This window comes from Pleurodeles waltl, chromosome 1_2 (genome assembly GCF_031143425.1).
Source record: "Pleurodeles waltl isolate 20211129_DDA chromosome 1_2, aPleWal1.hap1.20221129, whole genome shotgun sequence".
Classification (NCBI taxonomy): domain Eukaryota; kingdom Metazoa; phylum Chordata; class Amphibia; order Caudata; family Salamandridae; genus Pleurodeles; species Pleurodeles waltl.
In genome coordinates this window covers 782,660,457-782,687,872 of record NC_090437.1, presented here as the reverse complement: position 1 = coordinate 782,687,872, position 27,416 = coordinate 782,660,457, and positions in this window count along the sequence as shown.

The window sequence follows — 27,416 nt, the reverse complement described above, 5'->3', positions numbered from 1 at the left end:
CCTCTAGCTCAGCCGGCACCTAGGGAAACCTACCAAACCTGTGCATTTCTGAAAACTAGAGACCTAGGGGAATTCAAGGAGGGGTGACTTGCGGGGCTCGGACCAGGTTCTGTTACCCAGAATCCTTTGCAAACCTCAAAATTTGGCTTAAAAAAAAATTCATGGTCCTCGCATTTCTCTGGCAGAAAGTTCTGGAATCTGAGAGGAGCCACAAATTTCCTTCCACCCAGCGTTACCCCAAGTCTCCCGATAAAAATGATACCTCACTTGTGTGGGTAGGCCTAGCGCCCGCGACAGGAAACACCCCAAAGCGCAACGTGGACACATCCAAATTTTTGGAAGAAAACAGAGGTGTTTTTTGCAAAGTGCCTACCTGTAGATTTTGGCCTCTAGCTCAGCCGGCACCTAGGGAAACCTACCAAACCTGTGCATTTCTGAAAACTAGAGACCTAGGGGAATCCAAGGAGGGGTGACTTGCGGGGCTCGGACCAGGTTCTGTTACCCAGAATCCTTTGCAAACCTCAAAATTTGGCTAAAAAAACTCATGGTCCTCACATTTCTGTGGCAGAAAGTTCTGGAATCTGAGAGGAGCAACAAATTTCCCTCCACCCAGCATTCCCCCAAGTCTCCCGATAAAAATGATACCTCACTTGTGTGGGTAGGCCTAGCGCCCGCGACAGGAAACACCCCAAAGCGCATCGTGGACACATCCTATTTTTTTAAACAAAACATTGCCTACCTGTGGATTTTGGCATGTAGCTCAGCCGGCACCTAGGGAAACCTACCAACCCTGTGCATTTCTGAAAACTAGAGACCTAGGGGAATCCAAGGAGGCGTGACTTGCGGGGCTCGGACCAGGTTCTGTTACCCAGAATCCTTTGCAAACCTCAAAATGTGGCTAAAAAAACACATGTTCCTCGCATTTCTGTGGCAGAAAGTTCTGGAATCTGAGAGGAGTCACAAATTTCCTTCCACCCAGCGTTCCCCCAAGTCTCCTGATAAAAATGATACCTCACTTGTGTGGGTAGGCCTAGCGCCCGCGACAGGAAACGCCCCAAAGCGCAACGTGGACACATCCAAATTTTTGGAAGAAAACAGAGGTGTTTTTTGCGAAGTGCCTACCTGTAGATTTTGGCCTCTAGCTCAGCCGGCACCTAGGGAAACCTACCAAACCTGTGCATTTCTGAAAACTAGAGACCTAGGGGAATTCAAGGAGGGGTGACTTGCGGGGCTCGGACCAGGTTCTGTTACCCAGAATCCTTTGCAAACCTCAAAATTTGGCTTAAAAAAAAATTCATGGTCCTCGCATTTCTCTGGCAGAAAGTTCTGGAATCTGAGAGGAGCCACAAATTTCCTTCCACCCAGCGTTACCCCAAGTCTCCCGATAAAAATGATACCTCACTTGTGTGGGTAGGCCTAGCGCCCGCGACAGGAAACACCCCAAAGCGCAACGTGGACACATCCAAATTTTTGGAAGAAAACAGAGGTGTTTTTTGCAAAGTGCCTACCTGTAGATTTTGGCCTCTAGCTCAGCCGGCACCTAGGGAAACCTACCAAACCTGTGCATTTCTGAAAACTAGAGACCTAGGGGAATGCAAGGAGGGGTGACATGCGGGGCTCGGACCAGGTTCTGTTACCCAGAATCCTTTGCAAACCTCAAAATTTGGCTAAAAAAACACATGTTCCTCGCATTTCTGTGGCAGAAAGTTCTGGAATCTGAGAGGAGCCACAAATTTCTTTCCACCCAGCGTTCCCCCAAGTCTCACGATAAAAATTATACCTCACTTGTGTGGATAGGCCTAGCGCCCGCGACAGGAAACACCCCAAAGCGCAACGTGGACACATCCAAATTTTTGGAAGAAAACAGAGGTGTTTTTTGCGAAGTGCCTACCTGTAGATTTTGGCCTCTGGCTCAGCCAGGACCTAGGGAAACTTACCAAACCTGTGCATTTCTGAAAACTAGAGACCTAGGGGAATCCAAGGAGGGATTACTTGCGGGGCTCGGACCAGGTTCTGTTACCCAGAATCCTTTGCAAACCTCAAAATTTGGCTAAAAAAACTCATGGTCCTCACATTTCTGTGGCAGAAAGTTCTGGAATCTGAGAGGAGCCACAAATTTCCTTCCACCCAGCGTTCCCCCAAGTCTCCCGATAAAAATGATACCTCACTTGTGTGGGTAGGCCTAGCGCCCGCGACAGAAAACACCCCAAAGCGCAACGTGGACACATCCCATTTTTTAAAAGAAAGCAGTGCCTACCTGTGGATTTTGGCAAGTAGCTCAGCCGGCACCTAGGGAAACCTACCAACCCTGTGCATTTTTTAAAACTAGAGACCTAGGGGAATCCAAGGAGGGGTGACTTGCGGGGCTCGTACCAGGGTCTGTTACCCAGAATCCTTTGCAAACCTCAAAATTTGGCTAAAAAAACACATGTTCCACACATTTCTGTGGCAGAAAGTTCTGGAATCTGAGGAGAGCCACAAATTTCCTTCCACCCAGCGTTCCCCCAAGTCTCCCGATTCAAATGATACCTCACTTGTGTGGGTGGGCCAGGTGCCTGCAACAGAATAAGGCCCAAAACTTGAAGAGATAGAAGGGATAGCACAGCGAGTTTATAAGGGCATATTCTTTTATACATCTTTAGACGGACTCTGCTTTGGGGACCCACATATGTGAGGTGTCATTTTACTTGGGAGACTGAGGGGAAAACTGAGGAGTAGGAATTTTGTGCTGGAGCGGTGATCCTACTAAGAAAAGTCAGGAAAATATGCTTTTTTATGCAAATTTTGAGGTTTACAGAGGAGTCTGGGTAAGAAAATGTTGGGGGAGCCACGCAAGCCACACCTCCCTGGACTCCTTGGGGTGTCTAGTTTTAAAAAATTTCTGGGTTTTGTAGGTTTTCCTAGATGAAGGACCAAAAACATAGGTGGGCCCTCCCCCCCAAAAACAGGTATTTTTGTAATATATCATATTGATGTGTGCACATACGTCCATGATGTGCCAAACACTCAAATTGTGAAAAGAAAGACACTTAGGTTATGTGAAGAAGACCCCTCACCCACCAACCAAGTTGGTGGCATGCTTCATCATCGGGGTCCCACCCGAGGCACCTAGCGTGTCACAGGTGTGCTGCGACGCCTGAATACAGCAGAGCAGGTTTTGTCATTTTTACCACACATACTGGTTGGATTTGGCACGAGGGTGAGTGATGGTTCAGAGGATCAAATTTTATTAACAAGAGATTTCACAAAAATGAAATGCACTGCTAATAACTGAAAGGCAAAAAACTGAACCAATGACTCACAGCTCGTGAGCTGTAAAGCCGCGACAAGGCACCAACCGCTTTACAGTCCATTCACACACCTTTCATACATGACACGCACAAGACCATTCACACCGCCAGCCACGGGCCCAGCACATTACAACACTCACATCGACAGACCGCACCACTCAAGGGCCCATCACTTACATACGCCCACATGCCTGATACAAGAATCACACCAGCTGATGGGAGTGTGGATTGGCGTTGGGCTGGCACCGCCAGCCAAGCGCCACCCCACGCACAACGCCAGCCAAGCGCCACCCCATGCACACCACCAGCCAAGCGCCACCCCAAGCACACCGCCAGCCAAGCGCCACCCCACGCACACCGCCAGCCAAGCGCCACCCCACACACATCGCCAGCCAAGTGCCACCCCACGCACACCGCAAGCAAGCGCCACCCCAAGCACACCGCCAGCCAAGCGCCACCCCACGCACACCGCCAGCCAAGCGCCACCCCAAGCACACCGCCAGCCAAGCGCCACCCCACTCACACCGCCAGCCAAGCGCCACCCCAAGCACACCGCCAGCCAAGCGCCACCCCACGCACACCGCCAGCCAAGCGCCACCCAAGCACACCGCCAGCCAAGCGCCACCCCACGCACAACACCAGCCAAGCGCCACCCCACGCACACCGCCAGCCACGCGCCACCCCAAGCACACCGCCAGCCAAGCGCCACCCCACGCACACCGCCAGCCAAGCGCCACCCCACGCACACCGCCAGCCAAGCGCCACCCCAAGCACACCGCCAGCCAAGAGCCACCCCACGCACACCGCCAGCCAAGCGCCACCCCACGCACACCGCCAGCCAAGCGCCACCCCAAGCACACCGCCAGCCAAGCGCCCAGCCAAGCGCCACCCCAAGCACACCGCCAGCCAAGCGCCACCCCACGCACACCGCCAGCCAAGCGCCACCCCAAGCACACCACCATCACTTTTTTTGTTTATGAACAACAAAGAAACCACTAATTATAAAATAAGCACAAAACTACAAACACAAAAGCTCTAAATAAATACATGACAGAGATGCCAACCGTGAAACATATGAAAATATAAAACAGACAGCTTACGCTCAAGGTATTTCCCAGATTTTCTTTGGGGTATGGTAACTTCTGTAACAGCCGGGCACACACAGCCCAGGCTTTGAAGGGCATTCGGGGCAGTACATCCGGCTCTCCCTCCAGATTGATCTCCGGGCACATACTCTACATTTCTTTGTGGGCATGTCTTTTTTGGGAGTGGGAGGAATGTGATCTGGAAAGTGCCGATCTTTCAATCTAGCCACATCCTCCACCACTTCTACTCTAGGAACTCTTGCCGGTTCAACCACAATAAGGCTTTCTATCACCGACTCCTGAAATTTAACAAATGTCATCCTTGACTCAGGTGAACAATCCTTGCATACAATAAAGGCATTAAAAGTTGCCAAATGAAATAAATGTAGGGCCAACTTTTTATACCACACATAAGACTTACGAAGAGCAGTGTAATGTTCCAACCTCTGATCTACTCTATCAACATCACCCATGTGCCTATTGTAGTCCAAAATGCACGCAGGTTTGCGCACTTCTGCAACCTGACCCCAAACAGCCACAGGGGAAGTACTCTCATCATGGATGGTCGATAGCATGTACACATCCCTCCTGTCTGAAAATTTCAGAGCTAGCAGCTCATTATTCCGCAAGGCACTGCACTGTCCCCTCTCAAGTTTTTTACAGACAAGCTCCCTTGGATAGCCTTTCCGGTTAGAACGGATTGTGCCACAAGCAACAGTGTCCACCCTAAACAACTCCTTGAACAACTGCACTCCAGTGTAGAAATTATCTACGTCCAAATGGTGACCTTTGTTGAACAGCCGTCTGGCAAGTTCCCACACAATTTTTTCGCTAACTCCAAAAGTGGCCGGACAACCAGGAGGGTCAATACTGGAATCCCTACCAGTGTAGACCCGGAAATTATACACATATCCTGTACTGCTTTCTGACAGCAGATACAATTTAATCCCATACCGTGCCCTCTTACTAGGAATGTACTGCTTAAAAACTAAACGCCCCTTGAAAAGGACCAAAGACTCGTCCACACTTATCTCTTTGCCTGGAACATAGACCTCTGAAAACCGATCCACAAAATGATCAAGGACAGGCCTAATCTTAAAAAGGCGGTCACAATCAGGGTGATCTCGTGGCAAGGCTAAAGCATTGTCTACAAAATGCAGCATACGAAGAAGAAGCAAATACCGATTACGTGTCATAGTTGCAGGAAATATAGAAGTTGCCATCAAGGGACTAGTAGACCAATAAGAAGCCAGTGACGGCTTCCTGATCAACCCCATCAAAAAAGACAAACCTAAAAACCTTTTCATCTCTTCCAGATATGTGGGAACCCAATGAGTAGCTCTAGACTGAGGCTTAAGTCTGGCAGCGTTGTCCCGCAAATATTGCTCTGCATACACATTTGTCTGCTCCACAATCTCTTCCAAAAATACATCGTCCATAAACAAGTGAAAGAAATGGACAGGCAGAAAGTTTTCTGTATTAACTCTACACCCTGGGAGACCAGTAAATGCAGGTAACTGTGGCTGCTCCATGTTTGGGGCAATCCAGGTGTCAGGTCTTCCAATGGGAAACCCTTCAGCCCCAGGCTGCTGCACTCTTGGCACATCAATGTCCTCCTCTAACACAGGCCCTTCATCTGCACTGAGAGTAGCTTCCTCATCAGAAGAATACTCTCGGACAGAAAACTCACTTCCAGAATCTCCTGCTTCCTCCTCTGCCTCAGATGCAGAGTCAGTGTCGTAATCATGGTCTGAAGACGACTCAAAGAGCATGCGAACAACCTGCTGAGCGGTCACTTTGCGGCTAGCCATGATCCTAAGAACAAATGGATTGCCAACAACAACTAGCACTAAAATAAGTAATAAACAAAGTGTAGCTTTATCACAAAGAGTTATGTACTACAAAAAACTATACCACTCAGTTGCCTGAAATAGCTACTCACCAAGCAACTACTCTGCACAGACACAGCAATCACCAATGATATCCCACTAAAAAGAAAAAAGAAAAAAGCAAATTAGACATATGACAACACAAGCATCACTGAGCTCAAATCTAAGGACAATGTCAAACACACAATACTGCATTTAGTACACCACCTACAAACATGTCATTCATGCATGTCAACAATACTCCTTTGGAGTAAATTGTTTTCACTTACCTAAAACATGCAATTATGCAAACCACAGGACAACTACTGCCAAAACCGCAAAGATCCACAGCAAAGGAAGCAAAAGCGTTGAACTAGAAGAAAAAGAAGAAATAAATTGTTATAATCACAAATACAAATACTTTGCCAGTTGACAAACACCCCACCACCAAGAACTTAGAAGTTGTCCCTGGTACCTAAGTGGATCCTGCCCCCCTCGGGGGTAGATGGGCGTAAAAAAATTGGCCAATCTGCCCCCAAGGGGGGCAGAAATGGGCAACACCTCTGTGCCCCCTTTCAGGGGGCGACCCTTCCCAAAGGGGGCACCCCCAGCACAACACAAAACAAAACAAAACAATCCCTGCCGTATTGGTGGTTTCTGCCCTCCTTGGGGGCAGATGGGCCTACAAAATTAGGGGCAGAGATGGCCAATGCGAATTTTCCCCACCTTAGGGGGGCGACCGTTGCCCAAGGGGTGCCCCCAAACACACACCACACACACACACACACAACACAATCCCTGGCGCCTAGTGTGCTTCCACCGCCCCGGGGCCAGATAGTCCAAAAAATGGCTGGTCTGCCATCGGGGGGACCGAAACAGAAAAAAAAAATAGCTCCCCAGGGGAGCGGCCCTTGCCCAAGGGGTCGCCCCCAAAATACACATAAATAACAATATCCCTGGTGTCTAGTGGTTTTCGCCCCCCCCCTGGGGGCAGATCCGCCGGAAAATCGGCGGATCTGCCCCCAGGGAGAGGGGGTGAAATACAAAAAAAAATTGCCCCGGGGGGGGCGACCCTTGCCCAAGGGGTCGCCCCCAAAATACACATAAATAACAATATCCCTGGTGTCTAGTGGTTTTCGCCCCCCCCCCCCCCGGGGGCAGATCCGCCGAAAAATCGGCGGATCTGCCCCCAGGGGGGGCGAAATACAAAAAAAAATTGCCCCCGGGGGGGGTGACCCTTGCCCAAGGGGTCGCCCCCAAAATACACAGAAATAACAATATCCCTGGTGTCTAGTGGTTTTCTCCCCCCCCCCCCCTGGGGGCAGATCCGCTGAAAAATCGGCGGATCTGCCCCCAGGGGGGGGCGAAATACAAAAAGAAATTGCCCACGGGGGGCGACCCTTGCCCAAGGGGTCGCCCCGAACATAAACAACAAAGAAAATCCCTGGTGGCTAGAGGAGATTCCTGCTCCACGATCGCGGGCCCTGCCCGCGATCGTGGAGCAAGAATCTTGTGAAAACAGGCACAGGGGGAAAGGAAAAACCGTTTCCTTTCCCCCGTGTCTGTTTTCACCACCCCCCCGCCCCCCTAAAACGGAGAGGACTCACCTTAGACGTCCTTCTCCGAAGACGCGCTGGAAGCAAATGGCTTCCAGCGCACCCGGCAACACGAGATGACGTCAGCGCGCTGTGCGCGTGCTGACGTCATCGGATTGCCGTGGGGGGGGCGGGGGTGGAAGGGGAAGGTCTTCCCCTTCCATCCCCGCCTGGGGGGGAGGGGGGGTGCGCTAGCGCTCCCCCAAGTTCCCCTGTGCCTAGGGGAACTGTAGCCTTGGACGAGATCATCTCGTCCAAGGCACAGAACCGGTTAATGTGGTATTCCAGCGTTAATGATGAGCTTTCATCTACCGACCTGCAGACAGAAGAGGCCCATAAAAACACTACCCCAGCTCTAACAGCTAAAGTGTGTGTGTGTGTGGGGGGGGCAGTGCTTAATTTGAAAATAAAAAGGTGCTGGTGCTCAAAGCCCTCCTCTTAAATGTGTGAACACAGAATACTCAGGCAGCGTAATCCTGAAGCTATCTCGGGCCTCTTCAATTCATTTAATGCCACTCGCTGCCCCTTCAGCTCACTCCTGCAGCTTTCTACTTTTTCCCTTTGTGGCGCTTTTTCATTTTTCTCTTCCGCCGTCTTTCCCATATGTGTCATTTGCTTGCAGCAAATGCTTGAGGCAGAAGAATAAGCCCTGGCCCTAAAAAATAAGTGCTGGTGCACAGCACCGGAAACAACAAGCACAAATTAAGCACTGGTGGGGGGGCAACGACATCTCTGATTCAGGGGATGTTGAGCACTTTTGTACGGGCGAGTTAAGGAAGCTGACTCAGCTGGAAAAGCTTAGAAAGAGAATGTATAAAGGTGGTCTAGCCCTTCCCGATCTGTAGATGTCTAATTTAGCCTTCCAATTTAAAAATTGCAGAATGCTCCTTTCTAGATCTGGCAAGATGTTATTAGCCTTACTACAGAAGAATGAGCAAGAGGGGTTCATATACAAATTTGGAGACCTGAGTTTGTTTTATAAAAGGTGCGACTAAAGGTTCTCAGATCTGCCTTGAAAGTATAGCATAGCATGGGGAAAATCTTAGGGGACTATTATACAATATACACCCCCATTTGGGATTCTGCCGGTACCCCATAATGTTTGAAAGGCAAGGTTAGCCCCCACTAAGGAAGGCAGGAGTGTTACGCTTCTGCTTCTGTTCTGTGGACACTGTGTATGAGACAGTCACTTATCCACAGGTGCCACTCCTCACAGGCCTGTGCATCTCTTGGAGTGGAAGGGTGAGTGTAGCACAATTAAAGGTAGGTTAGGTTCATACTGGGGCCAGATGAAAGATCAGTCATGCTTATTGGCATGGGAGACGTTATTAAGTATCCCAGTAGGGGCAATTTCTAGATTTAAATTATACCAGCTAATATCCTGGTGGGGTAGAAGCAAAAGTACAATTGGGAATGAGTGAAAGTATAAAGGAAGATCACAAGATTAAGCACCTTTTAAGGAAGGAGGTGTTGTTGTGGTACTGGGAGCTGATAAAGGCAGATGATAACAAGGTGAAGACCCTGGCAAAATCTTGGGAATAATTGCAATACGGTTCCCACTGAAAAGGCAGGACTGCGTATTAGGGTGACAGAACTTCAGGACAAAAGGACTGAGTATGTCTAGATCATCAGAGACTGTTGCCCAATTCCTAACTAGCTCACAGTTCTTCACCTAAAGCCCCAACCTTCCCAGGGCAACAGATGATTTTGGCAACCTTGCAAATGACCTTCTGACTCCCAAGAAGTCGTGGAAACAGATCTTACTCCTTTTGTTGTTTTATTCATGCATGCCCAGGGCAAACAGAAGAATTAATCAAATTAAAGGTTTCAAACATTTATTGTAACAGTCTATTCTTGAATAGCAAAAATGAGCTGCGATTATAAGGCAGATTAAACAAAGTATTAGAGCCAGCATTACTAACATGGTGAAAATAATAAACAGTCCAACCTTGGTGGTCTTAAATTGATATCTTCCTATCTATTACTACCTAAACTCTGAGAGCATAGCTGGTGTACCCTCTGCCTCTGCCCAATCTAGTATGATAGCTGGAGACCCCCCTACCTGGAGAGCTGAGCAAGGGAGCCGGTCTAGACTAGAGTTGGCAATTCTTCTCTGCAAGATGGAAGATCAGCATCAGCAAAGCTGCATGTCTAATACAGGATTCGTTCTAGGAACATAGTGGCCAGAGTGTTCCTCTGACCCCTCTGTGTCAGTACACCATTTATATAATCAAACTACACTATGTTAGAGGCACAACTCTGATACAATGATATGCCTAGATGTTAGAGGCTGTCTTCGAATGGGCAACGCAAGTACTAGGATATCTTGTTCTGTGTTCCTAGTCTTGAACTGAGGGTACAGATTATATGTCGAGGAAGGCTAACTAAAAACAAGCAGCATATATAATGTATTCTCAGAATTATATAGTGCAAGCATAAAGTATGTTAAATGACATTGCTTAAGCGATGGCATCTTAAAACGTACAAAATATACAATGTAAGTCTTAAGCTAAGACAGAGAACCAGAGTGGGCTCAAGAAGGCCTAACAACAGAATACTTACTGATGTCAGAGCAACCAGATTTATGGCAAGTATCATAGAAGCTTCTTTATTGCACTGTGAAAGCTGCTATAGAGGAATCATTTCTATACTCTTCACAGAATGTATATGATGCAGAAAAAAAAAGAGTACATTTGCAAGAGAGGTGGTCCCGAGATGTGGGAGGTGCGGTGAGGAGAATGCCAATTACATCCACATGTTTATGCTATGGCCAGCATTAAACAGTTTTTTGGAAGATGTAAATTTCATTTGCTCAGAGATCTTGGGGCAAACAATTAAGGTAAGCATGAATCTTATATTCTGTGGTGTGGATCTTGAAATTGCAAAGCCCACTGCAAAACTGAAAATAAAATTATTTTTCTTCTGATACTCTTAGCAAGGAAGGAAATAGGTAGGAAATGGCTGGAACCTAATCTCCCGGTTGGCCAAGACTGGTGAGTGGCAGTTGAAAAGACAAGTAGACTTAATCTGGGTCCTTGCCCCACCGCAAATTCTTTGGAGATGTGTCACATGTCTTGAGGTGGTGACCTAGTCCCCATAAGCAGTAACATCTGGTAGTGAGTCCTATGATTAAATCATGTTAGGTGAGACTGTTGGAACTCCAAAGAGAGTCAGAACATACCATCCCAGTGAATCTGTGAAAATGGCAATGGGTAGTTGAGGGACCCTTGAAGCCCTCCCTTCTATCAGACAATGGCCGACAGACACCCTGGGGACGGAGTGCAGCCATCAGCCAATGGTCAATGCACACACTAAAAGCTAATAATATTAAATGTATTTATTTAATTTCAGCATTGCAACCCCTCTGATGTGACTCTGTTGTGTAGTAGATAGTACTAAATAACTCTAACTGCATTAATATTGTGCATTGCTTACTTGCAATATGTGTTTCAAGTAAACATACTTTATTCGCCTCAACCTGACTTAATCATTCTTTAGTGTACCACAAGAAGAGAGCAAGAGGATTCTCTTTATCGTAAGTCCTGCTTAAAAAAACATACACCACATATCAACCCACTCTAATAAAGCTACTGGGGGCATAGGAGAACATCATTATAGGTAATGAAAAAGAAAAGCCTCACCTACGCTTTTGTGGCATGCTTCATGGTAGCATGCCATTAATAGTAATGTACCTGGATAGATAGACATATGGCTTGTTATGGGAATAATAACATAATTATTCTATTATTAGAAAAAACATTACTTCAACATAAACATTACCTCTGATTAGAATGACTTGGGACATCTGTGTATAAGTATGCTAAAAAGTATGAAAAAAACTCCACTGCTACTAAGGGTGGTTTAATCCTGAGTACCCAATGTCCTGTAAATAGATCCATATGTGGAAATGGATAACTAGTAGCAGGTGCACTGTATGGTGGACTTTCCTCCTGTATGTTGTGCTTGTTGTATCTTTTCCCAACAAGTAGAATTACTAACTTTTGTTAGAAGTACTATGAACACCTTACATTACTTCCTTTTTGAGCTGGTGGTAGCTCCTCAAATTAAAGGCAACCTAAACTGACCATTGAGTTTTTTCTCTCCACAGGTATACATGACAGAGGTAGCCTATGACATTATCTATCAACATTTGACCATTGGCCCAGTTGAAATATCTATATCGCAAGGAGCATATATTGATTTTCAGTTCATACATGCTGTTAGAAATTGGGTTTTTGGTTGGCAGTCAGGTTACCCCCTGTCCATTCAAGAACCCTCCCTCTAGTCAGGGTAAGTCACACACAATCCAAATTATCCTGTGCCCACCCTCTGGTAGCTTGGCACTGAGCAGTCAGTATTTGTGCAAGAAATCATACAATAACACAATATAGTACCACAAAAATACACCACACAGTGTTTGGAAAAAATATATAATATTTATCTGGATATTTGCAGGTCAAAACGATAAAAGATGCAATATGAAATTGTAGAGATATCACTGAAAAGTGATATAAAGTGTCTTAAGTCTTTCTAAAGCAAACAAAGTCTCTTTCAAGCACAAAGTACCTGGTTTGGAGTGTAAAATCTCCGCAGAGGGCCGCAGAGGAAGAGATGCATGGAAAAATGGTGTGTGCGTCGGTTTCGCCACTTCACACATGGACTTTACGTAGATATTTTCCACGCGGGGAGACGTGCGTCGTTCTCTGGGAAGAAAAATGGTGTGTGCGTCGGTTTCGCCCCTTCACACATGGACTTGCGCCATTATTTTTCACTCGGGAAAGACGTGCGCCATTTTCCTGCATGCAGACCATCTCTTTCTGTGGGTCGTGGGATTACCAGATGTTCCGGGGTCTGTGCGTGGAATCCTAGGCTTGTTATCCGGCTGCACGTCGTTCCGGTGGGCTGTGCGTGGAATTTTCTTCCTCACGGCAGGCGTCGTGTTGATTTCCTCTCTGGAAGTCGAGCGGTGTTGTCCAGGCGGGCCGTGCGTTGAAGTTCCGGTCGCACCGCAGGCGTCGCATTGAGCAGCGTCTTTCCGGAGCAGCGTGCAGTGAATTATTCACCGCGGAGCAAGCTGTGCGTCAAATTGTTCGGCACACAAGGAGTCCAGTTGAAAAAGAGAAATCTTTTTGGTCCTGAGACTTCAGGGAACAGGAGGCAAGCTCTATCCAAGCCCTTGGAGCGCACTTTAGCAGCAAGACAAGAGTTCAGCAAGGCAGCAGGCTAACAGCAAGGCAGCAGTCCTTTGTAGAAAGCAGTCAGGTCAGTCCTTTGAGCAGCCAGGCAGTTCTTCTTGGCAGGATGCAGGTTCTGGTTCAGGTTTCTTCTCCAGCAAGTGTCTGATGTGATAGGACAGAGGCCCTGTTTTATACCCAAATGTGCCTTTGAAGTGGGGGAGACTTCAAAGAGTGGTTTAAAAGTGCACCAGGCCCCCTTTCAGCTCAATCCTGTCTGCCAGGGTCCCAGTAGGGGGTGTGGCAGTCCTTTATATCAGAGCAGGCCCTCCACCCTCCCAGCCCAGGAAGACCCATTCAAAATGCAGATGTATGCAAGTGAGGCTGAGTACCCTGTGTTTGGGGTGTGTCTGAGTGAATGCACAACCCCTCTGTCAACTAAACTCAGCCAGACGTGGATTGTAAGGCACAGAAAGATTTAAGTGCAAAGAAACGCTCACTTTCTAAAAGTGGCATTTCTAGAATAGTAATATTAAATCCAACTTCACCAGTCAGCAGGATTTTGTATCACCATTCTGGCCATACTAAATATGACCTTCCTGCTCCTTTCTGATCAGCAGCTACCACTTCAATAACGAATGAGGGCAGCCCCAACGTTAGCCTATGAAGTGAGCAGGCCTCACAGTAGTGTAAAAACAAATTTAAGAGTTTTACACTACCAGGACATGTAAACTACACTGGTACATGTTGTGGTAGTTTTATAGGTATGCTGTAGGAATGCTGTGCATGGGACTAATGTCATACCTGATGTCAGATGGAGTGTTGAGGAGAGAGGATTCTAGGAGAGTGAAGAGACCGGTTGATGGGAGGCTGCTTTGCTGTATCGTAGATAAGGCACTTCAAATAAAGAACCTACATCTCATCTATTTGGACTTCATCTTTATTACATTTGGCGAGGAAGGTGACCTTTCCAGAGTACCTTAACACCAGGATTAATGAAAACTTTCTTATCTACACATCATACGTCATCTACGTTGTATGGCTTCCTCGTTTTCTTCTTACAAATTGTATCCTGTTAACTGTCACATAGGTGAGCTTTACAATTTTTCTTCGTGTTCCCTGGCATCTGTGTGTTTGCAACACAAGAAAACAGTTTTTTTTACGTACATAATTTGGTTTCATAAGCTTAAACTGTGCCGTTTAATTTTGCAAAAAAAGAAGAAAGGAAAACATTCCACGCGCGTGCAGCACAGCGCGAGCATTGTTCAAGTAACACGCGCTAATAAAGGAATCTCCTGCATAGGCGGCGTGTAAGAAATAAATTTGATCGTCAACGCTGTACTTTGATTCCTGAAAAGAGCGTGGCAGGGGGCGTGCAGAATAAACAAAGAATATGAATTGCGCACCGGCAACATTAATCTAACGCTGCATTTTGAAGATTGCACAGTATGCTACGAGCAGAGTGAACACTTTGCACATTACCGATGTGTAGATTACAGATTTGGCAGATTCTGAAAACAAATTACAAGCATATTATTCTTACCTTTTTATCACCGGTCACATTTACATTTTCCTCTTCTAAGAATGATCTAAACCATGAAACAAGGGCAATTTCCTATAGAAAATTAACCAGAAGTTTTCCAACTACATAATGATGAGTAGAAATACAAAATAAAATCTTGAAAGGATTACTTGAAAAATAAAAATAAAAATAACAATAAATTGTAAGATTCATTGTATTTACGTTTTTACGTATTTACATACCAAATATGCAGAATATCTCACCTCCACCTTTTTTTCTAACGGTGCCAGGGGAACAGCCTTTCAAGTGGTGCAAATGGAAGAAAACTTTCCTTCATTATTCCAGAGTGTGTGGCACATATTTATCAAACGAAAGAAAGACGGCACTCCTGATGCATTGTTTAGGATGTGAGGGTCAGGAAATTGTTGAGACGCTACCAGATACTGGAGATGAAGGAACCGATTTAAATGAATTTGAGTTGTGTTTAAAAAAATTAGACCTACACTTTCTACCAAAAGTTAGCACAATCTTAGAAAGATATCACTTCGGGATGAGAGAACAAAAGCCAGGAGAAACAATTGAGGAATATATAAAGGCGTTAAGAAAGTTATCATCTACGTGCAAATTTGGAGCAACAGTTGATGAACGTATCAGAGACCAGTTCATGTTAAGATGTTTGAGCGACAAACTGAGACAGGAATTGTGGAGCAAGGATGACCCACCCCTTCATGAAGTAATCGTTCTAGCTAAAAGAGTGGAGCACACGTTAGCGTGTGTTGAAGAATTGGAAAAAGGCAGAAGCTTTGCAATTAATAAAATCACTGCGAGAAAAGAGAATCCCATGAAAGAAGGAGATGGTGAGAAAGAAGAGGAGAAAGTCATTGTGCAAGAGCAGTGGTCTAAAGTCAGGGACATGAAGTGCTATCGTTGTGGCAACAATGGACATTATGCATCATATAAGAAATGCCCAGCAATTAATATGACTTGTAGGCTATGCAACAAAAAGGACATTTTGCCAAATGTTGCAGGTCGTCAAAAAACCAAATGGCAGTAAAGGTTGTGGAAGATTGCATCCTATCTGTTTCTACTACTAATACTCAGAAGAAAAACTATCCTAAAGATGTGGTTACAATTTTAGGAATAAGCAGCGAAGTACTGTTTGATTCAGGGGCTTGGTTGACACTTTTATCATGTGAAGTCTTTGATTAACTATTCAGTCACAAAGTTAACCTAAAGGAACCCGATGTTATTCCGGGTGCCTATGGTGGACAAAGTATTGATTTGAGAGGGTATTTTGAATCAGAGATTACTTCAAAACAAACACAATTCATAGGAAAATCTATGTTCCAGTCAAAGGAGATAGTGTTCTGAGTTGGCCTCATCAAAGAGATCTAAATATCATCTTGGATCCTAATTCTTCCACTCCGGTCATGATCAAAGATGATTTCATTGATAATCTCCGGAAAGTCTGCACAGTTTCTTTAGACAATTTGGATCCTCCTAAATTTATAAAAGAATACAGTGATGTGTTCAGTGACAAACTGGGTTGTTTAAAGCACTACGTTCATCGCATAAGAGTAAAGGAAGGATCAATTCCTGTTGTAGCAAAAGTGAGACAGATTCCCATCTCTATGAAACAAGATGTGGAGAATGAAATAAAAAGGCTGTGTGAAGAGGAAATAATTGAGCCAGTGGAAGCTTCCGAATGGGTTTCTCCAATAGTAGTAGCTCGCAAACAGAGAGGAGAGATCAGATTATGTGTGGATTTGAGGAATCTGAACAAATGTGTAGTAAGTGACCAGTTTCCTTTGCCGAATATAACTGAAATGGTCACGTTACTGTAAGGGTCAAAGTTTTTCAGCAAGCTGGATTTGACGTCGGCCTATCATCAGGTCAAGTTGCATGAAGACTCGAAAAATAATATGACCTTCATCACACCTTTCGGAACCTACAGATTTAAAAGGATGCCGTTTGGTTTGGTTTCTGCTGCGGCAGTGTTTCAAAGAGTCATGCATAATTTGTTTGGGTCAGAACCTGGAGTTAAGTTTTTCCAGGATGACATTTTAATTCATGGGCAGACTGAAGCAGAACATGAGTTGAGAGTCAGGAAGGTTCTTACAATATTGAGGAAGCATGGTCTGACCCTAAAACTTAAGAAATGCTCCTTCTGTAGAACTGAAATTGACTATTTAGGCCACAAAATAACCTCAGATGGAGTGTATCCAAAGGAAGATCTAGTGAAAAATATTTTGAAGCTGCGTGATCCGGAAAAAAAAGAACTTTTGTCTTTTCTTGGTATGGTAGAATTCCATGCCAAATTTTTGCCAAATTTAGAATCTAAAACAATGCACATGCGTAAATTGCTACAGAAGGGTTGCGAGTTTGTGTGGAATGATGCTTGTAAGGAAGAATTTGAAAGCCTAAAGAGAGAGTTATCGAGTGTTGAGAGCTTGAAATCATTTGATCCAGGAAGAAAGTGTGTTGTAATGACAGATGCCAGTATGAAGGGTCTTGGTGCTGTTCTTCTGCAAGAAACAGAAAAGGGCGTGCTCGAACCTATAGTATATTGTTCAAGAACTTTGCGAGGAGCTGAAAGCAACTACTCCACAATTGAGAAGGAGTCTTTGAGTGTTCATTGGGCAATTAACAAACTGAGGAATTTTGTATGGGGAAAGAGTTTTCAAGTTTTCACCGATCATAAACCTTTAGTGAAAGTGTTCACGAACAAAGGTCTTGACACCATATCCAGCAGAATTAGTAGGTGGGTTGTTAGTTTGCAAGATTTTGATTTCAGGGTATGTTATGTTCCAAGGTCTACTAACAGGATGGCTGATTGTTTGTCTAGACTTTGTACAGAAACAGAAGAGAATGAGGGTAGAGTCCTGGAGGATGATGTAAGTGTATGTAGTATAACGGAAGGATTGTAGGACGAGAAGAGTGTGTAAAGGCGATGGAAGAAGACTCTCAGTTACAGAGTGTATGCAGTAGTCTCTGTGATGGTTGGAGCATGAATTCAAAGCGTAAGGGGGAGTTAGAAAGCTATTGGAAGATAAAAGAGGAACTTTCGGTGGAGGGAGGTGTACTTTTGCGTGGCTCAAGATTGGTAGTTCCAGCAATCTTGAGGGAGAGAATAATGGAATTGGGACATGAAGGACACCAAGGGATGAGCAAAACGAAAGCGAGAATTCGCCTCAATTATTGGTGGCCAGGTATGGACATCATGATTGAAAGGAAAATCAGAAACTGTATAGATTGTTGCAACAGTGACAAGTTATACAAAGTAAGAGTACCACCTATGGGTCTTAGGGAAGTGTCGCACAAACCGTGGGATGTTGTAGCTGTAGATGTGGTTGGACCCATTCATGCGAGAGGTGGGTGCAGTTATATTTTAGTGTTAATCAATCAATTTTCTAGGTGGGCGGAGATGTGTATTAGTTGCAGTATGGAGACTCAGAAAATTTTGGACTTTTTGGGTGAGATCTTTGGTCGTAAAGGGTATCCTAATGCCATTGTCACTGATAATGGTCCTCAATTTGTGTCAAGAGAGATGGAAAAATATCTTAAGTAAAGGGGAATAGAGCACAAGAAGTGTTCTTTATATCATCCTCAAGGGAATGGTACTGTGGAGAGGTTCAATAAATGTGTGAAGGAGTGCATACAATTGGAGATTGCGGCAAATAGAAATTGAAAGGAAGGTCTTAAGAATTTTTTACATGCGTACAGGTTTACTCCTCACATTACCACAGGTAAAGTTCCTTTTGAACACTTTGTTAGCACCTGCTTGGGTAAGTTGGGGGAAAAATGATGGAGTATTCTGGAGAGACGTGAGAGAGAAGAATGAACAGGAAAAGAAATGTGTTCAAAGAAGAAAAGAATACTTTGATAATAAGAAAACACATGTGTAATTGATGTGAAAGTTGGGGATAAAGTTTTGGTTAAACAACCTATGCTGTATAAAAGTGGAAGCAAATATTTGGGTCCTTTTGAAGTTGTTAAGTTGTTCAGGAATGCTGTGAAAGTCAAAAATGGAAGAGTATGTAATCTCAATCGTGTGGTGGTTTCAAAGAAATATTCATGAGTTTATATATCAGCTTGCAGTGAAATTACTATATTTACTATTCTATCTAGTTGTTATGTCTGGGTCTAAGTATTATTTTCTTTTATGTTTTCTTTTTTTTTTTGCTTTGGGGGAAGGTGTGTGGTAGTTTTACATTGAAAGGTATGCTGTAGGGATGCTGTGCATGGCACTGATGTCATACCTGATGTCAGATGGAGTGTTGAGGAGAGAGGATTCTAGGAGAGTGAAGAGACCGGTTGATGGGAGGCTGCTTTACTGTATCGTGGATAAGGTACTTCAAATAAAGAACCTACTTCTCATCTATTTGGACTTCATCTTTATTACGCATGTCCTGCCTTCTACCCACACAGCACCTGCTCTAGGGGTTACCTAGGGCACACATTAGAGGTGACTTATGTGTAGAAAAAGGGGAGTTTTAGGCTTGGCAAGTACTTTTAAATGCCAAGTCGAAGTGGCAGTGAAGCTGCACACATTGCAATGGCAGGCCTGGGACAAGGTAAAAGGGGCTACTTGAGTGGGTGGCACAACCAGTGCTGCAGGCCCACTAGTAGCATTTAATCTACAGGCCCTAGGCACATACAGTGCACATTACTAGGGACTTATAAGTAGATTAAATAGTCCAATTGGGTATGATCCAAAGTTACCATGTTTAAAGGGAGAGGGCATATGCACTTTAGCACTGTTAGCAGTGGTAAAGTGCGCAGAGTCTAAAAGCCAGCAAAAACAGAGTCCAAAAAGTGGAGGGAGGCAGGCAAAAAGTTAGGGGTGACCACCCTAAGGCATGTCAGGTCTAACATGTGTGTCCCCCAGCTGAAAGTGGGGAGAGCTACCCGACCTCCTGGGAGCTCTCATCGCTAAGGCAGAAGTATCTGGAGAGACCATCAGCATTGGCGTGGCCAACCCCTGGGCGATGCTCCACCGTAAAGTCCATCCCCTGTAGGGAAATGGACCACCTCAAGAGTTTTGGATTCTCACCCCTCATCTGCATGAGCCATCTGAGGGGCCTGTGGTCTGTCTGAACCCGGAAGTGAGTCCCAAACAGATAGGGTCTTAGCTTCTTCAGTGCCCAGACCACAGCAAATGCTTCTCTCTCAATAGCACTCCACCTCTGTTCCTGTGGTAATAGTCTTCTGCTAATAAAGACTACTGGTTGGTCTGAGCCCTCCTCATTTAGCTGTGCTAGAACAGCCCCTATGCCATGCTCTGAAGCGTCTGTCTGCACAATAAATTCCTGGGAGTAGTCAGGGCCCTTGAGCACGGGGCCGTGCATATGGCTTCTTTCAGAGAATCAAAGGCTTTCTGACAAACCTCTGTCCAATTCACCAACCTAGGTTGTTTCTTGGACGTGAGTTCTGTCAAGGGTGACACAATGGTACCATAGCCCTTGACAAATCTGTGGTAGTAACCAGTGAGGCCTAAAAAGGCTCTCACCTCAGTCTGGGTTCTAGGTGGTTGCCAGGACTTGATAGTTTCAATCTTGGCCTGGAGTGGCTTCACCTTGCCACCACCTACTAGGTGTCCCAAGTACACCACGGAACCCTGCCCAATCTGGCACTTACTAGCCTTGATAGTCAGGCCTGCCTGTTGCAGAGCCTGAGGCACCTTCTTGAGGTGGAGCAGGTGTTCCTCCCAGCTGGAACTGTAGACAGCGATGTCATCCAGGTAAGCTGCACAGTAGGCATCTTTACCAGCTAGGACCCCGTTAACTAACCGTTGGAAGGTAGCTGGGGCATTTTTCAACCGAAATGGCATCACACGGAATTGGTAATGGCCATCAGGGGTGGAAAATGCTGATCTTTCTTTAGCCCCCTCAGTCAGGCCGATCTGCCAGTACCCTGAAGTAAGATCAAACGTACTCAGGAACTTGGCAGCGCCTAGTCTGTCAATGAGCTCATCAGCTCGGGCGATGGGGTGAGCATCAGTCCGGGTAACTGAGTTGAGACCCCGGTAGTCCACACAGAACCTGAGTTCTGGCTTCGCGCCTGGGGCAGTAGCCTTAGGAACCAATACCACAGGGCTGGCCCAGGGACTATTGGATTTCTCAATAACCCCTAAAGTCAACATCTTGGAGACCTCCTCCTTGATGCTGGCCTTCACCTTATCCGACAACCTGTAAATTGTGTTCTTCACAGGGGGACTGTCACCTGTGTCAATGTCATGAACACAGAGGTGGGTCAGTCCAGGAGTAAGGGAGAACAGGGGGGGAGAACTGCTCTAACAGCTCATAGCAGTGTCCTATCTGGGTTAGAGTCAGGGAGTCAGAGAGAATGACGCCCTCCACTGACCCATCCCCTTCTTTGACAGAGATGAGGAGGGGGAGAGGTTCACTCTCCCTTTCCATGCCCTTATCTGTGATCAGGAGTATACTGACCTCAGACCTCTCAAAGTGAGGTTTGAGCCGGTTGTGATGGAGGACCCTTAGGGGGTGCCTAGGGGTCTTGAGGTCCACTAGGTAAGTGGCCTCCCCTTTACTCTCCTTGATCTCAAAGGGGCCAGTCCAGCGGTCCTGGAGAGCCCTGGGCTCTACTGGCTTCATCACCCAAACTTTGTCTCCAGGTGAGAACTCAACCAAAGTGGTCTTCCAGTCATACCACTCCTTCATCACCTCTTGACTGGCCTCGAGGTTGCTCTTGGCCTGCTTCCAGAAGTGTTGGGTTTGGTTGCGGCGGGCCAGCATGTAGCTGACCACATCCTTGGGAGGTGGCTTGGGAGCTTTCTCCCAGCCCTCTTTAACAATGCTTAGGGGTCCCCTGACAGGTTGACCATAGAGAAGCTCAAAGGGGCTGAACCCCACCCCTTTCTGGGGCACCTCTCTGTAAGCAAACAACAGGCATGGTAAGAGGACGTCCCACTTACGCCTCATGACATCAGTCAGGCCACTAATCATGCCCTTCAGGGTCTTGTTGAATCTCTCAACAAGCCCATTGAATTGAGGATGAGAAGGGGTGGTAAACCGGTAGGTCACCCCACACTCATCCCACTTGGACTTCATGTATGCAGACATGAAGTTTGTGCCCCTGTCAGACACAACCTCCTTAGGGAATCCCACACTGGTAAATATCCCCAACAGGGCTCTGATCACCAACGGTGCAGTCACTGTTCTCAGAGGAATTGCATCTGGATAGCGGGTGGCATGATCCACGAAAACCAGGATAAACCTGTTGCCCAAGGCAGTTTTGGGGTCCAAGGGACCAACAATGTCAATGCCCACCCTTTCAAAGGGGGTGCCAATGACTGGGAGTGGGAGCAGGGGAGCCTTAAGCTGTTTCCCTGTTTTCCCACTAGCCTGGCAGGTGGGACAAGATCTGCAGAAGTTATCTGAGGCTGTCCTCATTCTGGGCCAATGGAAGTGGGTGACAAGCTTGTTAAAGGTCTTGTCTTGGCCCAGGTGTCCTGCCAGGGTGATGTCGTGAGCCAGACCCAGTAGGAAGGTCAGGTAACACTGGGGGACCACCAGCACACGGGCTGCCCCAGAACCTGGAACCTTAGGCTCACTGTAAAGAAGATCATTCTCCCAGTAAAGATGGTGAGTGCCAGAGGCGTCACCTGCTGCTTGGGCTGTGGCCTGTTGCCTCAGACCCTCAAGGGCGGGGCATTCCTTCTGTGGCTTGCAGAATTCTGCCCTGGTTGGCCCCCCTCTACTTGCCAGTCATCCAATTCAGGTAGGTTACCCAGGTCAGCTATCTCCTCCCCAGTTGGCTCAGGGGCCTCCTCCTCCTCCTCAGGGCCCCGTCGACCACCGTGGGAACATTTGAGGCGGGTTTGAGGCCTCTTGCCCTTCCTTTTTGCTGCTGTCCGGGCCATTTTTCCAGGCTCCAGACACCCTTGACTCCCTTCCCGGGCAGCCATGGACCGTGTGGTCATGCAGACCCACTCAGGCAAACCTAACATCTCCAGGTGGGATATGAGCTCTACCTCTTTCCAAGCAGTATGCTCAAGATCATTGCCTAACAGACAATCTACAGGCATGGCAGGACTCACAGCTACTTTCAGAGTACCAGAGACCCCCCCCACTCAAAGGGAACCAGAGCCACCTGTAGGTGACTCTCACGATTGTCAGCGACTATGACCTGGTGGAATGTATTAGGGACTATCTGCTCTGTTGACACCAGCGGACTCTTGACAGTAGTCATACTGGCTCCTGTGTCACGCAGAGCCTTCACCTTTTGCCCATCAATGGTGACCCACTGCCTGTACTTGGAAGTATTTTGGGGCATGTGGGCTTTGGGCACCATTTCTCTTTCTCCTAGGGACACTAGGGAAACATCTGCCTGCTCCCCAAAGCTATCTGGGTCCATCTCCCCGCGAGCGCTACACTAGTCAACCCAGATGTCTGTCCGGTAGTGGACGGTGCTCCCTTGGAACACTGGGAGTCGCCCTTATAGTGACCATACTGGTAGCACTCTAAGCATTTGGGGTTGGATTTCCCTGATGTATCATGAGTCCCTGGCTTTTTCCCAAATCTGGAAGAGGAATGGTTGCCACCCCCTCCCTGGGAACTCTTTTGGGGGCCTTTTGAGAGTTCCTTCTCTGTAAGTTTATCTCCCCCCTCTTTCTTTTGTTGGGAACCCTGACCACCTTTGTGGGTGTGCCCCCCAGATACCTTTTTGGACACTCTGGTGCTATCCCAGAGGCCCGCCTCCTCAGCAAGCTTCCTGGGATCAGTCAGCTTACTATCTACCAAGTGCTGGCGCAACTCCGTAAAAGTAGTACTGAGCATATGCTCTCTCAGAATCAAGTCATATAACCCTTTGTAATCATCTACTTTGTTGCCCCGCACCCATCCATTCAGTGCCTTACTGGAAAAGTCAAAGAAATCTACCCATGTTTGTGTGGCTTGTTTGGTGCTGTCCCTGAACCTCTGACGGTATCCCTCAAGGGTCAGCCCAAACTTGGCAAGTAAAATGGCTTTCTGAAGTGGGTATGTGTTTTGATCTGGTTTATCCAATGTTAGAAGTGTGTCCTTCCCCAATGGTGGCACATAACCCCACATAGCTGTACCCCATTGCCCTTCAGGAACCTCATGAGCCCTTAGTGCAACTTCATAAGCAGCTAACCATTTATCTATGTCATCTCCCACCACAAAACTGGGCACTACATTTTTGGGAATACAAACCTTCTTTTCTCCAGTAGGTCCTGTTTGTATGCTGCCACCATTACTGCTTGATTCAGGCTGCCTTGCCCTGATCTCCAGCTCCTTGAGACTCAGTTCATAAGCCAACAATAGTTTCTTTTCAGACAAAGCTCTCTCAGCTGCAGCTTCAGATCTTTCAGCTTCCTTGGCTTCTCTCTCTGCCCTCCTTTCCTCCTGTTGAGCCTCAATTTTCAGTTTTGCCATTTGCAATTGGAACTCCCTTTCTTCTCTCCTTTCCTCTGCGGTCAGGCTTTGCTCAGAGACACTGCTCCCTGGTCTGGAAGGGGGCACAATTGCAGTGGTAACATCACCCACTGATGGCAACAAATCCTCTGAGGGGCCATTTTCTGGCTCCTCTTCCTCATCATCCTCCTCTAAATGGGCTTCTGCCCAGGCCCTCAGTGCCACTTGAAAGTCTTCCTTTCTGGAGGCCCCTTGGGTGGGTACTCTCATCACCTTGCAGAACCCTTTTAGCTGTTTGACAGTATATGTCTCCAACAGGGCTAGGTCCAAATCTCCTGCTTGAGACCCAGCCAGAGACATGTTGAGTGAGGATTTAGTTTTTGAAAATTGTCAGGAAAAACTAATTTGCAGAAAGAGATAAAAATCAAGTTGACCTTCAACTGTGGGTAGGTAGTGAAATACTTAGCTACAGTATGTCACTGCACAAATACAAGTCCTATCCACACCGCTGATCACCAATGTTAGAAATTGGGTTTTTGGTTGGCAGTCAGGTTACCCCCTGTCCAAGCAAGAATCCTCACTCTAGTCAGGGTAAGTCACACACAATCCAAATTATCCTGTGCCCACCCTCTGGTAGCTTGGCACTGAGCAGTCAGGCTTAACTTAGAAGGCAAAGTGTAAAGTATTTTTGCAATAAATCATACAATAACACAATATAGTACCACAAAAATACACCACACAGTGTTTAGAAAAAATATATAATATTTATCTGGATATTTGCAGGTCAAAACGATAAAAGATGCAATATGAAATTGTAGTGATATCACTGAAAAGTGATATGAAGTGTCTTAAGTCTTTAAAAAGCAAAGAAAGTCTCTTTCAAGCACAAAGTACCTGGTTTGGAGTGGAAAATCTCTGCAGAGGGCCGCAGAGGAAGAGATGCGTGGAAAAATGGTGTGTGCGTCGGTTTCACCCCTTCACACACGGACTTGCGTTGTTATTTTCCACGCGGGGAGATGTGCATCGTTCTCTGGGAAGAAAAATGGTGTGTGCGTCGGTTTGGCCCCTTCACACTCGGACTTGCGTCCTTATTTTTCACTCGGGGAAGACGTGCGTCGTTTTCCGGCACGTGGACCGTTTCTTTCTGTGGGTCGTGGGATTACCAAATGTCCCGGGGTCTGTGCGTGGAATCCTAGGCTTGTTATCCGGCTGCATGTCGTTCCGGTGGGCTGTGCGTGGAATTTTCTTCCTCACGGCAGGCATCGCGTCGATTTCCTCTCTGGAAGTCGGGCGGCGTTGTCCAGGCGGGGCCGTGCGTTGAAGTTCCGGTCGCACCGCAGGCGTCGTGTCAAGTGGCGTCTTTCCGGATCGCCGTGCGGTGAATTTTTCACCGCGGAGCAAGCTGTGCATCAAATTTTTCGGCGCACAAGGAGTCCAGTTGAAAAAGAGAAGTCTTTTTGGTCCTGAGACTTCAGGGAACTGAGGCAAGCTCTATCCAAGCCCTTGGAGAACACTTTTGCAGCAAGACAAGAGTTCAGCAAGGCAGCAGGCCAACAGCAAGGTAGAAGTCCTTTGTAGAAAGCAGTCAGGTGAGTCCTTTGAGCAGCCAGGCAGTTCTTCTTGGCAGGATGCAGGTTCTGGTTCAGGTTTCTTCTCCAGCAAGTGTCTGATGTGGTAGGGCAGAGGCCCTGTTTTATACCCAAATGTGCGTTTGAAGTGTGGAAGACTTCAAAGAGTAGTTTAAAAGTGCACCAGGCCCCCTTTCAGCTCAATCCTGTCTGCCAGGGTCCCAGTAGGGGGTGTGGCAGTCCTTTGTGTCAAAGCAGGCCCTCCACCCTCCCAGCCCAGGAAGACCCATTCAAAATGCAGATGTATGCAAGTGAGGCTGAGTACCCTGTGTTTGGGGTGTGTTTGAGTGAATGCACAAGGAGCTGTCAACTAAACCCAGCCAGACGTGGATTGTAAGGCACAGAAAGATTTAAGTGCAAAGAAATGCTCACTTTCTAAAAGTGGCATTTCTAGAATAGAAATATTAAATCCAACTTCACCAGTCAGCAGGATTTTGTGTTATCATTCTGGCCATACTAAATATGACCTTCCTGCTCCTTTCTGATCAGCAGCTACCACTTCAGTAATGAATGAAGGCAGCCCCAATGTTAGTCTATGAAGGGAGCATGCCTCACAGTAGTGTAAAAACTAATTTAGGAGTTTTACACTACCAGGACATGTACACTACACAGGTACATGTCCTGCCTTTTACCCACACAGCACCCTGCTCTAGGGGTTACCTAGGGCACACATTAGAGGTGACGTATTTGTAGAAAAAGGGTAGTTTTAGGCTTGGAAAGTACTTTTAAATGCCAAGTCGAAGTGGCAGTGAAACTGCACACACAGGCCTTGCAATGGCAGGCCTGGGACAAGGTAAAAGGGGCTACTTGAGTGGGTGGCACAACCAGGTCTGCAGGCCCACTAGTAGCATTTCATCTAATTTAATCTACAGGCCCTAGGCACATGCACTGCACATTACTAGGGACTTATAAGTAGATTAAATAGTCCAATTCGGTTACCATGTTTAAAGGGAGAGAGCATATGCACCTTAGCACTGGTTAGCAGTGGTAAAGTGCGCAGAGTCTAAAAGCCAGCAAAAACAGAGTCCAAAAAGTGGAGGGAGGCAGGCAAAAAGTTAGGGGTGACCACCCTAAGGCATGTCAGGTCTAACACATGCTAATTGATATTTTCCTGAGGGGTTTGACTACAAAAGGTGTCCCCCACTAGTGAGGCCAAGTTGTTTGCTACATCCTATCCTAGGGTAAATGGGAACACAGTGCAACTATTATTACAATGTTTTCCTCACTTTTGCCGTGCGTGTGCAGTGTACTGAAGTTTGCTTCACTAAACTTATTTTATCTGTAAGGGTTCAATGATTACAGCAATTTTATGCATGTCTCAGTGAATACAATGATGAACTTGGTTCATTATGTTACATGTACTACCTTTTCGTCCTTGTAGGTGGTAAGCCATACTGTTAGGTCCAAGGTAAGACTTATTGTTACCTGTTTGCACATACACGTAGTATATACAGTAGATATCCCATTTTCCCTGATGAAGGCCTGAGACCCATTATGGGCTATTATTAAGGCGGAAACATGTTGGCATTTGATAGAAGGATTAGAACATAATTTCTCAATTTTCATCCATTTTCTAATTTTGAATTCAACTCTGTGTACCTCTGAATAAAGGCAATTCCTTTGGATTTTACACAGCATAAGTTTAATTGCATTCTAGATCCCTTGTTTATCCAGCATCATTTATGTTGATCTCCCTCACACTGGGTTCAAGACTGCCATGACAGTATTACCTTATTAGAGTGCGAAGAAAGAGCCTATGATACATGCCACAAAAGTGTGTGTAAGGCTTTCTCATTCATTATCACACCTTGGAGCTTTAGTGAGTTCCGCTGATCTGTTACACTATCATCTGTTTTGTG